This window comes from Dipodomys merriami, unplaced genomic scaffold (genome assembly GCF_024711535.1).
Source record: "Dipodomys merriami isolate MVZ:Mamm:240054 unplaced genomic scaffold, mDipMer1.0.p SCAF_5, whole genome shotgun sequence".
NCBI classification, from domain to species: domain Eukaryota; kingdom Metazoa; phylum Chordata; class Mammalia; order Rodentia; family Heteromyidae; genus Dipodomys; species Dipodomys merriami.
This window is the reverse complement of record NW_027206068.1, coordinates 1683428-1698852: the sequence shown is the minus strand read 5'-3', so window position 1 is coordinate 1698852 and position 15425 is coordinate 1683428.

Below are 15425 nucleotides of genomic sequence, written 5' to 3'. Positions count from 1 at the left end.
ACCAATGGAGTAGAATGGAAGACCCAAACATGATCCCACAGACCTATGATCTCCAATCTTTGATAAGAGAGCCAAAATTATCATATGGAAAAATGACAGCCTTTTCAACAAATGCTGCTGGCAGAACTGGCTATATGTGTGTAGAAAATTGAAGTTAGATCCTTATATATCACCCTGCACTAGAATCAATTCCAAATAGACCAAAGACCACAATGTAAGAACAGCTACCCTGAAATTATTACAGGAAGGGATAGGGAAATACTAGGGCCTTTTGGCACAGGTCAAAACTTCCTAAGATTCAGAAACACAACAAATCAAAGAAAGGCTGGATAAATGGGGTTACATTAAATTGTAGATTTTCTGCATGGTAAAAGACAAAGCCCACAAATTGGGAGAAGATCTTTCTTAGCTATACAACAGATAAGGGCCTCATATATAAAATATACTTAGAACTAAAAAAAATAAATCCCTGAAACAAATCCTCCAAGAAACAATAACCCCATCAATAAGTAGACTAAAGAGAGATTTCTCTGAAGAAAAAGAATGGCCTATACACATATGGAGAAAAGTTCAACATATCTGGCCAGAAAAGAAATGCAAAAAAGAAAAACATTGAGATTCCACCTCACCCCAGTAGCATGGCCATTATCAAGAAAACAAATAATCAGAGATGTTGCTGGGTATATGGTCAAAAGGGGATGCTACTACACTGTTGATGGGAATGTAAACTTGTTCAACCACTCTGGAAAGCAGTATGGAGGTTCCTCAAAAGACTAAACATAGAGCTTCCCTATGACCCAACAATCCCATTCCTGGGCATTTACCCAAATGACCAGAAAGAAGGCCACATTAATGCTACCAGCACAACAATGTTCATTGCTGCATAATTTACCATAGTTAAGATATGAAGTCAACCGAGATGCATCTCAGTAAATGAATGGATCAAGAAAATGTGGTATATTTACACAACAGAATTCTATGCTTCCATCAGAAAGGATGACATTGCCCCATTCATAAGGAAATGTACAGATTGGAAAAAAATTCTATTAAGTGAAATAAGCCAGATCAAAAAAAAAAAAAAAAAGGTTGTATGGTGCCCCTCATTTATAAGAACTAGAATATGTCTAGGATATTCTGAGTAGGGGATCACAAATAGCTCAATAGCAATGTGAATATGACCATATAAAAAGAGGCTTATCAAAATGAACTCCAAGAAATGGAGCAGAGGTCTTTTCTATTTTACTGTTTGCAGTTATTTCTTTTTACTTTCTCTCCCCTCCCCCTTTGGTTTATTCCATGTTGTCACTGTTTTGAATTCTGTACTCTTTGTCTTGTATATAAGTTTATCTGATTTGGGGAAGGGAAAGGGGATCACAGAAATTGTAAGAAAAAAGGTGGACCAACGCAACAGTGATACTATACACTGTGTTGGAAATGAACTTAACTTGGAGGGGAGGAAATTTGGGGGAGGAAGTGGGAGAAAATGAGGGAGGGAGTAACACTGTTCAAAAAGAAATGTACTCATTGCCTTACTTATGTAACTGTAGCCTGTCTATACAACACATTTACAATAAATTTTTTTAAAAAATTAAAAATGAAACATCATTTTCTATATACAAAATACACAACCTGAAACCTGAACAAAATACATTACTAGAAAATATTCTCTATACATATAAGCATAGATATACATATGTAGTTTGTGGTGAGTATATGAACATATATGTACAAATATTCTTCGTATATTCATATATACATGCATACATATATGGAATACTCTTTAACATCTGTTATTCTATTGAAAAAACCCCTTTACAGGTAAAGAATAAAGGAATTGGAGTAAAGAACACATAATTAACATGGTTTATTAGAGAAAGTGACCCCATTATTTGTTGTAGTTCTTCTTGAGCAACATAAGGCTCTCCTACTGCTAAGACTACATTCATTTAAGTGGTGCTCCTTAGTTTGCATATTAAATGGTCACCAAGAATGACTTTGTATTTCCTTTCTCACCTTGAGCAAATGCATATGTGTTTATGTGTGTATGTGTGTGTGTGAGTGTGAGTGTGAAGGAAAGTTTGTGTTTACTTGATATTCAAGACTCAAGATTTTAATTTCAATAATCAAATAGAATGCTTAATTTCTGATTCTCCTCTCCTGTCTTCCCCTTTTCTCTCTACTTTTTTCCTCTAATCTAATGCAATACTTAATTCCTGACTCGCCTCTCCTCTCTCCCCCTCCCTTCCCATCCCTTTCTTTCCTCTTCCCTTTCCTCCCCTCTCCTTCTCTCTGTCTGTTTCTGTCTCTGTCTCTCTGTGTGGGTTTCTCTCAGAAATCTACCTGGGTTTATCTCCCTTGTCAATCTCTCTTTCTTAGAGATTAATCTCCTAAGAACAGAGAAAAAAGTAAGATGTTGCAATTTCCATGGTAGAGAACACTATCTTAACTGAGTGACTATGCTTAATAACATCAGGACAAGACATCCTGCCAAATACTCTTACATTTCTTATTAAGGATTGTTGCCTCCTCCTTTGTTTCCCCTTCCCGTCCCCCCCACCAAAGTTGTAAAGTTCGTTTTTCGACATAACGACTTGTACATCTCATTGTTGCAATGGGTCCACCTGTATCCCTAGTTCAACAATTTGTTTTTTCCCTTCCCCTCCACAAATTATACCAACATCAAATACAGTGAAAGCAGGGGCTATACCATGGGGGAGAGACATACAAAGCAACAAAGAAACCATTAAAAAAAAGTTAAAGCAAGAAGTTTCTGAGAAGCTTAATATTAAAATTTAAATATCTAAGAAGTAAGCTAGTCTTGGAATAACAGGATCCAGACAGCAGCCATGGGAAAGAGTTTCCAAGACTATTATTTGAAAAATGGTAGAAGATAATGTTGAGAAAATTAAATGAGGATAGTGAGGAATAGAAGTGGGGAGTGGAATTGGATATGAAGAAATGACCAAGAGAAAAGAAGTATTTAAGGAAAGGGGGGAAATGTGCAGGGCAAAAAGTTAGTATTTCTCTGAGGGCTTGTTTGACTAGTCCTAAAATGTATAAAGGTCTACTTAGAGACCAGTACCATTTCCTGATCAAATTTTATATGGTGGGTTAGAGAAGGTATATTCATTTCGTGTTAGATGTCTTAGTCAAAACAATGATGAATCAAGGTCAGGAGATTTGTCCAGTGTTTTTTTCTGAAAAGGTGAAAGCTCAGGGCATATTTATTAAGAGTGGAATGAGCATTCTGAAAACTACAATTTAAATTGGAAACAAGGACTACAACTGGATTACAGATGTAAGATGCAAGAGCTAATAAATCACAGCTGGACCAAACTTAGCATTTTTCTATGATTCTAGATTTCCTTTCCTTTAAAATGCTAATCCTTAGTCTTCATGCAGTGCTTTGTCTGGCCTCCAGTTGTGGCTAAAAGAGCTCTAGTATTCCATTGGGTTCCAGACTGAAGTATCTACTGCTTTATAGTGGAGTGAGGAACTAGAAGATGAGATTTTGCAAATAGCCTAGAGTTGGAGTATGCCCTGGGGAAGGTTTGAAGAATAGCAAAATGTAGTAGAAACTTCGGGAGCTATTGAAAAAAAGAATTGTTTGTCATCTTTTTCTTGGTGCCCCTTTCCTCTCTTCTGCTAAGATCAAGAGTTTGTATACTTCAAGAGCAATGTCAAATGATGTAATTCCTTAGAAGGCAAAGTCAAAGTTAAACAAACTAAAACACCAGGAAACAAATACTTGAAATGAGTGAGTGGGGTCAAGGGGAAAAGAATGGACAAATGAAGAGAAGTGGAGAAAAATGCAGTCACAAATCTAATGTATATCCTACAAGATTGATAAGAGTGAGTGAAAGGATGGGTAGTAGAAGGATGAGTGAGAATGTTGAAAGGGGTGACTTTGCTCATTATATTGAATTCATAAACCGCTTTATTAGATGGAAACTCCTTTGTAAAACTACTTAAAAATAACAAAAACTACGACTAAAATAAAAATGGACTAAAAATAAGAATTAAAAAGAACAATGTGTAGCTATCAGCAGATATGAACATGACTTGGTTTATCATTCTTATACTTATTTCATTCAGTCTGCTACCATTAGTGACCTGCATATGGTCAACAGCCTAACAATATATTCCATACTCTGTTTGGCTTCTGGACAGGTTTAACAACCTTCAGACAGTTCTTCCTGTTTGCTGATCCACACAAATGAACCCTTTAACAGAAGAGGGTAATTATTGGAAGATCACTGGGATTATTAGGAGATAGAGATCTGCCTAGACAACTTATATCAGTGTTAGTAAAGCTAAGCCTGCATTTCTGTTAGGAACTTTGGGCTTCTCCCCAAAGACCTAGAACCATGCACAGAATTATTACCTATACATGAAAGAAATGTCTCATTGAAACCTATAAAAAGAATTTTATATTTTCCCTTCCTCACATGTTGTACATCATTACCCATTTAATGATAATTGTTCTTCCATTATAACATGAAGCCATCTGTTCAATTTCTACAGAGATCACTGACAGTACCACAATGATGGTAAAAGTCAAACCCATTTTGATCACTCCAAACGGCTGCAAATATCAATTTATATGTGTATTATTTTATAATGCCATTAAATATTTCTTTAAATTATCTCTTTAGCACCTCATGTAACACTAGGTTCCTTATTTCTGAAAGAGTCCATTTATGAAGAAAATAACTATGAGAAGCATTTGACCAATTGCCCAAGAATCTAAAACTGCTTTTAAAATGGCATGAACATAAGCACTTGATGGTAAAAGTCACTGGAGCCTGAACTGTGACAAGAGTCTTGATGTAGGACACCAAAGAAGAACACATACGTGATTGGAATATTCCTGAGAAGTATACATTGAACTCTGCAGAGGACAAAAACACCCACTACATATGTGAAGGAGTATGTAGATTGGTGAGCAATGGTGAGGATCACATTCCACGAAACAAAAATTCTAAATATATAAAGGAGCTGGAAATAATTTGAGCAGCTTAAATAAGTAATGATTTCTTGAGTGCAGTAGCTCCAAGTGCAATTTTAGGTGTGCCATTAGCTTTTAGAGGCTGCTTCTGTAGCTACTGTACTTTCATTGGGAAAATTACTGCCAGAAATTCTTTAATTTTTTAAAATGATGTATAGAGGTGTTACAGTTACCTGAATCATATACTGAGTACATTTCTTTTTACACAGTGTCACCCCTTCCATGATTTTTCTCCCAGTTTTTCCCTCTCCTCTCCCACAATTTGTATAGTTCATTTACAGCATAGTGTTTAGTGAGTATCACTGCAGAATTAGTTTAACCTTTGTCCCAATATTTCTGTGCTCCCCCTCCCCTTCTCCAACTCAGATAAACTTAAGGTACAAGACAAAAGGTACAGAAATCAAAAACAGTACAAAAGTGGGGGGAGGAGAAAAACTACAAAAAATAAAATATAACTCTTGTTTCCATTTCTAGTAATTCATTTCAGTAAGCATCATTTTATATGATCATATGCACGTAATTACTGAGCCTTGTGATACTCCAAATAATATCCTCCTTTGGTCTCACTGTGTGAATGTTTAGAGTCTTGTTTAATTTATCATGTCCAAGTGTAATTTTTTGTGTTTTGCTATCCATTGAGTTTACTTGTAGATTTATAGGCATGTTATAATTACTAAAAATGAAGGTAACCATGCAATATATGATTATTTTTGTTGTTTTTAAAATTGTTTTGTGTAATTGATATACAGAGAGGTTACAGTTACATGAATCAGGTACAATCAGCACAATTCTTTTTGAACCATTTTTCCCCTTCTATCACTCTCTCCCAATCTTTGCCTCCCATACCCACCCATAAGATATCCAGTTCAGGATTTGGAATGTGACTTAGTGGTAGAGTGCTTACCAAGCAGGCATAAAGTCCTGGATTCAATTCCTCAGTACCACATACAACAGAAAGAGCCAGAAGTGGTATTGTGGAACAAACAAGACAAAAGAAAAAGAAAATATATAGTAAAAATGGCAACTAAAGAATGTCTCATTTCCTTTTCTTAGAGTCCATTGAATAGAATATTATTTTATATGGTCATCTATCCATAGATATTGAACCTTTGCCCACCACTCTTATGTATGGCCTCCTTTTGGCCTCTGTATATTAATGACTAGGATCTAATATAATTTATCATGTCCCAGTTTTATTTATTTGTTTTAGTCATTCAATATGTTTATTTGTATATTTATAGGCATATTCTAGTTACCATAAATGAGGAAAACAATGCAGCCTATGTTTCTTTGATTCTGGCTTAAAGAATGGCTAATAGACACATGAAGACGTGTTTGACATCTCTGGCCATAACAAAATGGTAGATCGAAGGACAAAGGGTGAACAAATGCAACAACAACACTCACAAAACACTATGTTGGAAATGAACTTTACAACTTGTCGGGGGGAGTGAAGAGGGGAGTTGAGAGGAAGGAAAGTGGGAGAAAACAAGGGAAAGTGTAACAATGTTTGACAAAAAAATGTATTCATGACCTTACTTACGTAACTGTAACCCCTCTGATATCACCCTACCAATAAAATTTTAACAACAAAAAAAATGTAATTCTACTTCACCTCAGTTAGAATGAAGCTGGAAGTGGCACTGTGGCTCCAGTGGTAGAACAATAGCCTTGAGCTAAAGAGCTGAGGAACAGCGCCCAGTCCCAGAGTTCAGGCCCCACAATCAAAAAATAAATAAATAAATAATTTTAAGAAAAGACATTATCAGGAAAATTAACAATCACAAATGCTGGCAGCAATGTGGCCAAAAGAGAAGTCTATTATACTTTTGATGGGAATGTAAACTTATTCAACCACTCTGGAAAGCAGAATCGAAGTTCCTTAAAAGACTAAACACAGAACTTCCTTACGATCCAGCAATTCCACTTCTGGGCATTTTTCTAATGGACGACAAACCAGGCCAAACTAAAGCCACCAACACAACCATGTTTATTGCATCATTGTTTACCATAGCCAAGATATGGATTGAAACTAGGTGTCCCTCAGAGTACTAATGAATCAATGTACAGAGGTGTTAGTTATATGAATCAGGTACTGAGTACATTTCTTTTTGAAGTGTCACCCCTTCTCTCATTTTCTCCCAGTTTTTTCCCTCTCTCCCTCCACCCCCACCATTTGTATAGTTCATGTACAGCATAGTGTTTAGTAAGTATCACTGCAGAATTAGTTCACTCTTTGTCCCACAATTTCTGTGCTTTCCCTTCCCCTTCCCCAAATGAGATACACTTAAAATACAAGACAAAGGGTACAGAAAGATAGATAGATAGATAGATAGATAGATAGATAGATAGATAGATAGATAGATAGATAGATAGATAGATAGATATCATATATATATCATCCATCAGAAAAAAGATATTTCCTTACAAATGGGGCAATGTTATTCTTTTTTATGGAAGCATAGAAGCCCATTGTGTATATATACAACATTTTTTGATCCATTCATCCACTGAGGGGCATCTGGGTTGACTCCATATCTTGGCTGTGGTAAACAATGCTGCAATGAACATGGCTGTGCGGGTAGTTTTAGTGGATTATTGTCAATTAAATAAATGCCCAAGTGTGGGTCACGGGGAAGCTCTATGTTTGTTTTCTAAATATCATTCTAGAATCTAGGTTTAAATAGATATCACTGGCATTTTAGAGACAATGTATAAGATTTTAAATCATATGTAGAATTAAATAAAACAAATTGTGCTTTTCATCCATGAACAGATTGCATCTCCTCTTTTCTAAGTAAACCACCAGATGAAGTGATTATGAGTTAGTGGTGTTGAAAGACATACAAACAATGAGTAATAACACTGAATTTTTTGAAAAGTTGCTTAAAGACATTGTGGAAAGTAATGAAAGAAAACCAGAAAGGATATATCTAGTTCTCCACATTTCTTGATTCCTATTAAAATCTCTCTGACATTCTCTATCCACCAGGGCAATTCAAAGCCTTCTTAGTGGAAGTCCAACAACTTCTAAGATTTGTAAGGAAAGTTACCCTAACAACTGAAAGCAGAGTGGAAAGGTCAGTATGTGCTTCAGAGGAGACACCAGCCCTATTCCCTACTCAGGAGTGCAGTGCCTATTCCCTCCCTTCCTCCTCAATGAGATAGAAGCCATTATCAGAGAAGAAGGAGAGAGCTGCCTTTCCTACTCTAACTTAAGCAGTCATTCTAGTGATTGTCTGAACACATTTATATGATAGGGCTCTGAGCTTTGTCAATAATAGAAGTTTACTCAGGCAAAGAGTGAAGTTGTTAGTCTATTGAAGGACATGGTCTCTTGAATTTTAGTAACTAAAATCTTTTAAGACAGGAAGATAATTGGAAGGAAGTTTCTAGCCTTGAGTACACTTGACAAAAAGATTAGAGAGTGAGTACTGGTAGGCTAACTATTCTTCATTAACACTTGGATTTATCAATATGCCTGTTCCATGATACTAGAGGAGGCCCACTGTTTTATTTAAATGAATTGAATATACATTCTAACCTCATCTAAACAAATATTGTCAATGAAAAACCTGAATAACAGTAGTACTGGTTGCTGATGGCCCCTGTCTCTAAATGTGGCAACTTAGCAAGTTGGGATCTAAGGTTTGTGGTTCAAAGCCAGGCCAGGAAGGAAAGTCCATCAGACTCTTATCTCTAATTAAATACCAAAAAGCCAGAAGTGGAATTGTGGTTCAAGTGTATAGTCCTAGTCTTGAAAACAAAATCTCGGGAATAGTGTACAGTTCTGAATTCAAGCCCTCGAACCTGCATAACATTAATTAATAATAAGAATTACTATTATTAGCAACAATGACTGAGTAGTAAACCCTAACCAAATGAACAAAAACTTAACTCTCAAAGCTAAGTTTGATAATTTAGAAGGATTAGGCTTAGAAGGATTATAGAACTTGACTAACAAGGTTATGTCATGTATCTTCATCTTGATTTGTACTTTAGACTGTATGAGAGATAGAGTTTATAAGATATGTGTGCTATTAAATATGTATTTTTGAAAATATAATGCTGATTCCCAAATTGATTTCATTTTTGTCTTTTCAATTACACAGAATCATTATCATTTTTCTTGGTGGAAGTATTCTTACCTTCAATTACAATAGCTCTAGCTTTGCAAAGAATAAATGTCATGGTACAGAAAATAAAGAAAATGGTAATCAATTACTAGTTATCCTAGTAAATGGTTTTAATACAATTTTATTCTTTGATTCTACACCTGTAACCCTGAAACATACTTCACACTGATTCAGAGATACACTGACTCAGCACCTTCTGGTACTGTATTAAGTCACCAAAGCATAACTTACATTCTGTCAATCAAATAGTGTAGGACAATGAACTCCATAAGCAACAGTATAGTGCTCATTAAGACAAATTTGATTTGCTATGCAGTATGTTTCTGAATCAGTAGAAATTTTCTACAAAATACTATTTTCCTGTAAGGACTCTGCAACTAGGTTTTGCAGTAGGGTTGCATGCAGGGAAGATATATTTTTGTCCCAGAGCAAGTGTGTGTGTACAAGAATGAACCTGCCTTTCAAAGATGGAAGTAGTCTAACATAATTGTCAGATCACCAGGAACCTGTGCCATATTGGTTATTCACTGTAGCACTACCAACACTCAGCAGTGTTGGTAGTTACATTGGTATTGATGAGTGAAAGCTAATATTAGTGAGCCAAGCATAACCTATAATCTCTATGACAAATCTCACCATGACCGATTTTTATGCAACTATTGGGTACAATTATAGGGCTAGTTGATGAGGAGACTAACTACTATCTGCAAAATGATATTCTTAGGCCACTCTTTGGTGGGCATTTCTATGGTTCACAGTGTCTTCATACGTAACTAATTCAAAGAGGACTCTCTGCATGCTTCTCAAGACTTTACACCAATCTTCTAGTTGCATTTCTTCCAAGTCTCTGACCACAGAGCCAAACCATTTGAATAATCTCAAAACTTGGCATATTCTCAATCTCTGGCCATATCTCCATTTCTATAAGATAAACCATTAGGTGCTTTGCTCTGATTTCTACTCCCTGGGAGAATTTTCCAACATTAATGACTTTCAGGGATGCCCCAAAAAGGAGCTGGGTGCTGCAGCTATGTCCTTTCACGGGTTGTCAGTGAATATCATAAGCCAGTTAGCCCTACTTAAATATTCCCCAGTCAACTTCTTGAATGAAACTCCACACTTGGTCACAAGGTGGACTAGCAGAATAAAAGTAATACAGAAGAGTGGGAGTCATGGGTATTTTAGTCAATTCATCATATAGTCTGTATCTTTAGGGCCATTGAAGTTCTGTCATGTACCTGAGACTTTAATTTGATGATGGAGGCATGTTGGATGAGATGACTTTCAACCCACAATGAATAGTTCAAGTTTTCTGGAAAGGTTGTGATCCTCCCTCCCCGTATCTACCTTTTCTTTTTGCTTGTCCTGAGGCTTGAACTCCATCTTGGGCTTTGTCCCTGAGCTGCTTTTTGCTTAAGGCTAGTGTTCTATCACTTGGGCCTCAGCTCTGCTTCTGGCTTTTTCTGTGATTATTTGGAGATAAGAGTTTCATGGGATTCCCTGCCCAGGCTAGCTTTGAACCATGATCCTGAGACCTCAGCCTCTTGAGTAGCTATGATTTATAGGAATGAGCCACATGCACCCAGATTTGGGCCCCTTTTTAATAATTCAGTCTCCAGCAAAAAAAAAAAAACAAAAAAACAAAAAAACAATTGCAAACAAAACAAAATCTGTTTGTCAAAAATAAGGAAGTTATTTGTGAGGATGATAGCATACACTCCAAAATCCTACAGGCCTGGAATCCATTTCACCCATAGTTGCCTCTTGAAGACTCCAGTCTGTCACAAATGATTTTTAGCACCATTGAATTTGCAGGATCATTTGATGCAAGTGACAGAACACCTTGCACAGTACCAGCATCTGTTGCATCATTTTATTCTGGTAATGGGTCAGACAAATAGGAACAAAATGAATCATTCCATATTAATTCACTGTATTCCTGTCAATTTTCTAATAATGTCTTGTCTTGTCCTTTGCATTACATTGAATGAGAAATGCATTGCCTTCCAACAAATATTTCCTTATTCATTAATTTTTAAAGTTGTGGGAAATGAACCTATGTCACCTCATGTGCTATAAATGAGTGATCTACCACAGAGCTACATCCCAGCCCTCTCCTTGTATTTTTTTGTCATGAGCATGTAGCATATCTTTTCCCTTTGGCTGCATTTAAAACTCACTCTTCTCTACTATTTTATGAACAGCTTGACTAGGATACACTCTCATAGGTTTATCTTATGCATAGGGATTTGAACTTCTTGGCAATGTCCATCTACCATGTTCACCAAATGTGAAAATTTTTCATGTAATTCACTGTAAACAGTTTCTTCTCTTTATAGAGTAAGTTCACTAGGATTTGATGCTCTGATGTCCATATCCATCTCTATGTTTCTGAACCAAGTCTTCCTAATCTTTGTCATGTTTTTATACCACATTCAGAACAAGTCAAAGGCAGTGATAGCAACTGCCTTACTGTTCTTATTTGCTATTTCTATTTTTTTGTGTCAATTAATTTCTATTTGGAATTTCAGTTTCTTCCTTTTTATATCTGGCATTCTGTAGTTAGGTGTCATGTTTTGTGAATCTTAACTTACTGTTAAAAAATAGTTATACATTCTCATAAGTATTCTTAAGCATTGTTCCAAAATATGTAAATTACCTGAGGATAAGGTTGCCCTTTTTATTGTTTCTTTTAAGATTTATTAAGAGGAACTGGAGGAGTATTTAATCTAGATATATTTTTCCTCACTGTTAGTCAAGACTTTTCCAAATACTCTACAAATACACTGTGAATTTTGATGTTTTACAGAATAGTATTATGCATTTTATATAAAAGCCAAATGTGTTCCCTCAAATATCTTGGGATATCTCTCCTAAACTTATGCAATTCCTTATACACAATTTCTCCTCAGAATTTAGCTGAAATAGGTAATAGCCGTCTAGGTAACTAGAGCTCAATCTCTATGAATCTATCCCCTTTCCAATACTTTTTCCTGTGAAATACTTATCCTATGACTCACTCTCCACTCTGCATCCTTAGTCTGCTGAATGTACCTTCACTTCAGGGTGCTTGCAGGTTTGGTTGGAGTTTGTCTGATCCCCACCAGACTATGAACCTCTTTTAACACAGCAAATTAAAACAATCACAGTACTCTATCTTCTACTTCTCCATGCATACTATAAATTGCCAATTGTCAAATGCTAAGCAAAACCATACAGACAGATAGGGAGAGAGAGAGAAAGGGAGAGAACATTGTTCAAAAAGAAATGTAATCATTATCTGACTTATGTAATTATAACTCCTCTGTACATCACCCTTACAATAAAGATGAAAATTATGTAAATATACATATATATATATATATATATATATATATATATATATTTGAACCTGATAGTTGCTTTAGGTGGGAAGGTGAATATGGTCCTTCTTACCATATTTTTCCCTTGAAAAAGGGCAGTATCTATGTTTTTATGAGATTTCCAGCTAATAAGTACACCCATTAAGGTTTTGGAAACAATGTTATGTGGTTCATGTTCCCCAATATTGTCACCCATGTCATAGCCACCACATAAACCAAAATGTCTAAACTAAAAATAAATATCTTTACTGTTTCTTTTCAATGCAAAAATGCATCACTGACAATAACATTTTCTCATAAAAAGCTCTTGGTATAATATGAAGCTTCATTATATCTTCTAATCCAAGAATTCTCCAGAAAATTGATGATTTTTCAGTAAGTCTCCCATGGTTAGAACAATAGACAGAGATCATATATATAGAGAGAGAGCAATAGTGTCTTCTAAATACATTGTTGTATTAATTTATTCATAGATGCAAATATTTAAATCTAATATACTAAATAAAGATGTATGCACAGACTGCAAACTTCAGGTTAACATTGGCAGTTATTGTTAGGTCTCTCGTGCCTAATATGACATAGTAAATTAGAAAATAAATTAATTATTGAATATGTAAGTTTCTATTTGACTACATTCAAGTTAATTAAAAATAACCAGCATGAAGAAAGGAGGAAAATGATGGAAAGCAGCTGGGACCTGAACAAGTTCTCGTGGAGAAACTAGTTTTAGGGTTCCAGTAAAAAAGCCAAGGCTAGAGAATCACACCAAATGTGCAATCCTAGTATAGGGAGTTTGGCCAGAGAGGAAGAATTCAGGCAGTTTGGTTAAAGATAAAGATTCTACCACCCACTGCCAAGGCAGTAGTACTAACGCCAGTGGCAGCTGCTTCTACCACCATATCAACAGAAAAAGCCTGAGACAAAGGCACCAGAGACAGAGTGTGAGCGGCTTCTACTCACTGGCAGCACAAACTGAGAAGCAGTAAAAATCCTCATCCTGAGGACCACAGACAGTTGCAGACTGAGAACAGCCCTAAAACTAAGGGAAAGGCATGATTACCCCACAAGACATTCTTGCCCCTTCTCACAGAACAGTTTTTGGAAGGTAGCTCCTCCCCCACCACCTGGGAAGAATGCCATTTTTTATACTGGGAAAGACTAGGCCAGAGCAGTTAGTATATAACTGAGGCCTTAGAAGCAGACACTGTTATATAATATTCTTCAACAGGTCAAAGGAACTTCATCAGTGGGGCTCAGCTCTACCAGGGGAAAGTTGCCCTCCCCAGGAGGAGGTAACTCCACCCAGGGCAGAGTGACTTTTTCCACAGGGTAAACAGAGCCAGAGGTGGCCCTCCTATCTTCAGCAGGGACAGCTGTCATAGCTGCACGAGATTAAAATAAAAAAAATTCTGGATATAGCATAAAAAAACTGGATATAGCATAAATCCAGAGTATATATGTATATATAAATGTATATTTATATATATGTATATATATTTATATATAAAGTCAATTTCTATGCTTTCATCATAAAGAATGACATTATCCCATTTATTAGGAAATGGAAAGATTTGGAAAAAGTCATATTAAGTGAAATAAGCCATACCCAAAAATATAGGTCCCGTGTTTTCACTTATTTTATAATTACTATACATCTAGGATAATCTTAGCAGATGAGCAGAAAAGCTCACAAGCTATGTACATATGACCATATAACATGATGCTAAGGAAAGTGAACCCCAATATATGGACACAAGAGATTTTACTTTGTCTTTGTTGTTTTTAATGTACTATGTGATTTTTTTGTTTCTTTTATGTGTTGTTCCCCTTATGATATATCCCCTGTTGTTACTGTATTTGGTTTTGGTACCCTGCAACTTGTATAAACATTTATCTAATTTGTGGAGGGGAAGGGGAATAACAAAATGCTGAAACAAGTACACAGGGTGACCCATTGCAATAAGACTCATAAGACACTATGTTGGAAAAGAACTTTACAACTCTGGTTGGGGGGAAGGGGTAGGGATGTGGGGTTAGGAAGGGATAGGAGGAGTAAAACAAAGAAGGGGGTAACAATTCTCAACAAGAAATGTACTTATTACCTTACTCCTGTAATTGTAACCCCTCTGTACAGCATTTTTATCATAAAATAAAATTTTTAAAAATCAGTATAATCTATGTGACTTTATTATGTCAGAGTATCCTTAATGTGGTAGAAATATGAAGGTATTATAGAGATAGATAACTTAATTTAAGGCCAATCTTTTATGTACTAACAAAATAACTGGTTTAATATTGTGTTGGTTTAATATTGTGTTCTTCGTAATGTTTTCAAAGTTTTTATTTTTATTGTTTGCAAATAAAAAGCATTCCCTAAATATTAAAAATTAGATAGAACTCAGTTGATAAAATTGTACAATGTTGGAGTAGAGCCCTAAAAAATAATTTATTTTAAATTATTCTATGGATGCCAATCACAAATAATATATAATAATAAATGTTGCATAATTTGCGTATAAGAATATCTGTTGCTTTACTTCCCAACAATTTTCTGAGCATTAGTAGTACATTTATTTACTAGATAAAATAAACAAGGCTAAATTTTTCTGTATATTGTAATAACCCTTTACACACATTCTCTCTGTCTCTGTCTCTGTCTCTGTCTCTGTCTCTGTCTCTCTCTGTCTCTCTGTCTCTCTGTCTCTCTGTCTGTCTTTCTGTCTGTCTGTCTGTCTGTCTGTCTGTCTCTGTCTCTCTCTCTCTCTCTCTCTCTCTCTCTCTCTCTCTCTCTCTCTCTCTCACACACACACACACACACACACACACACACACACACACACACACACACAAGCAGAATAAGAACTATCACTTTTTCAGTCTGCATTTCCCCTAGGAAGCCATGTCATCGGGTAGAAAAAT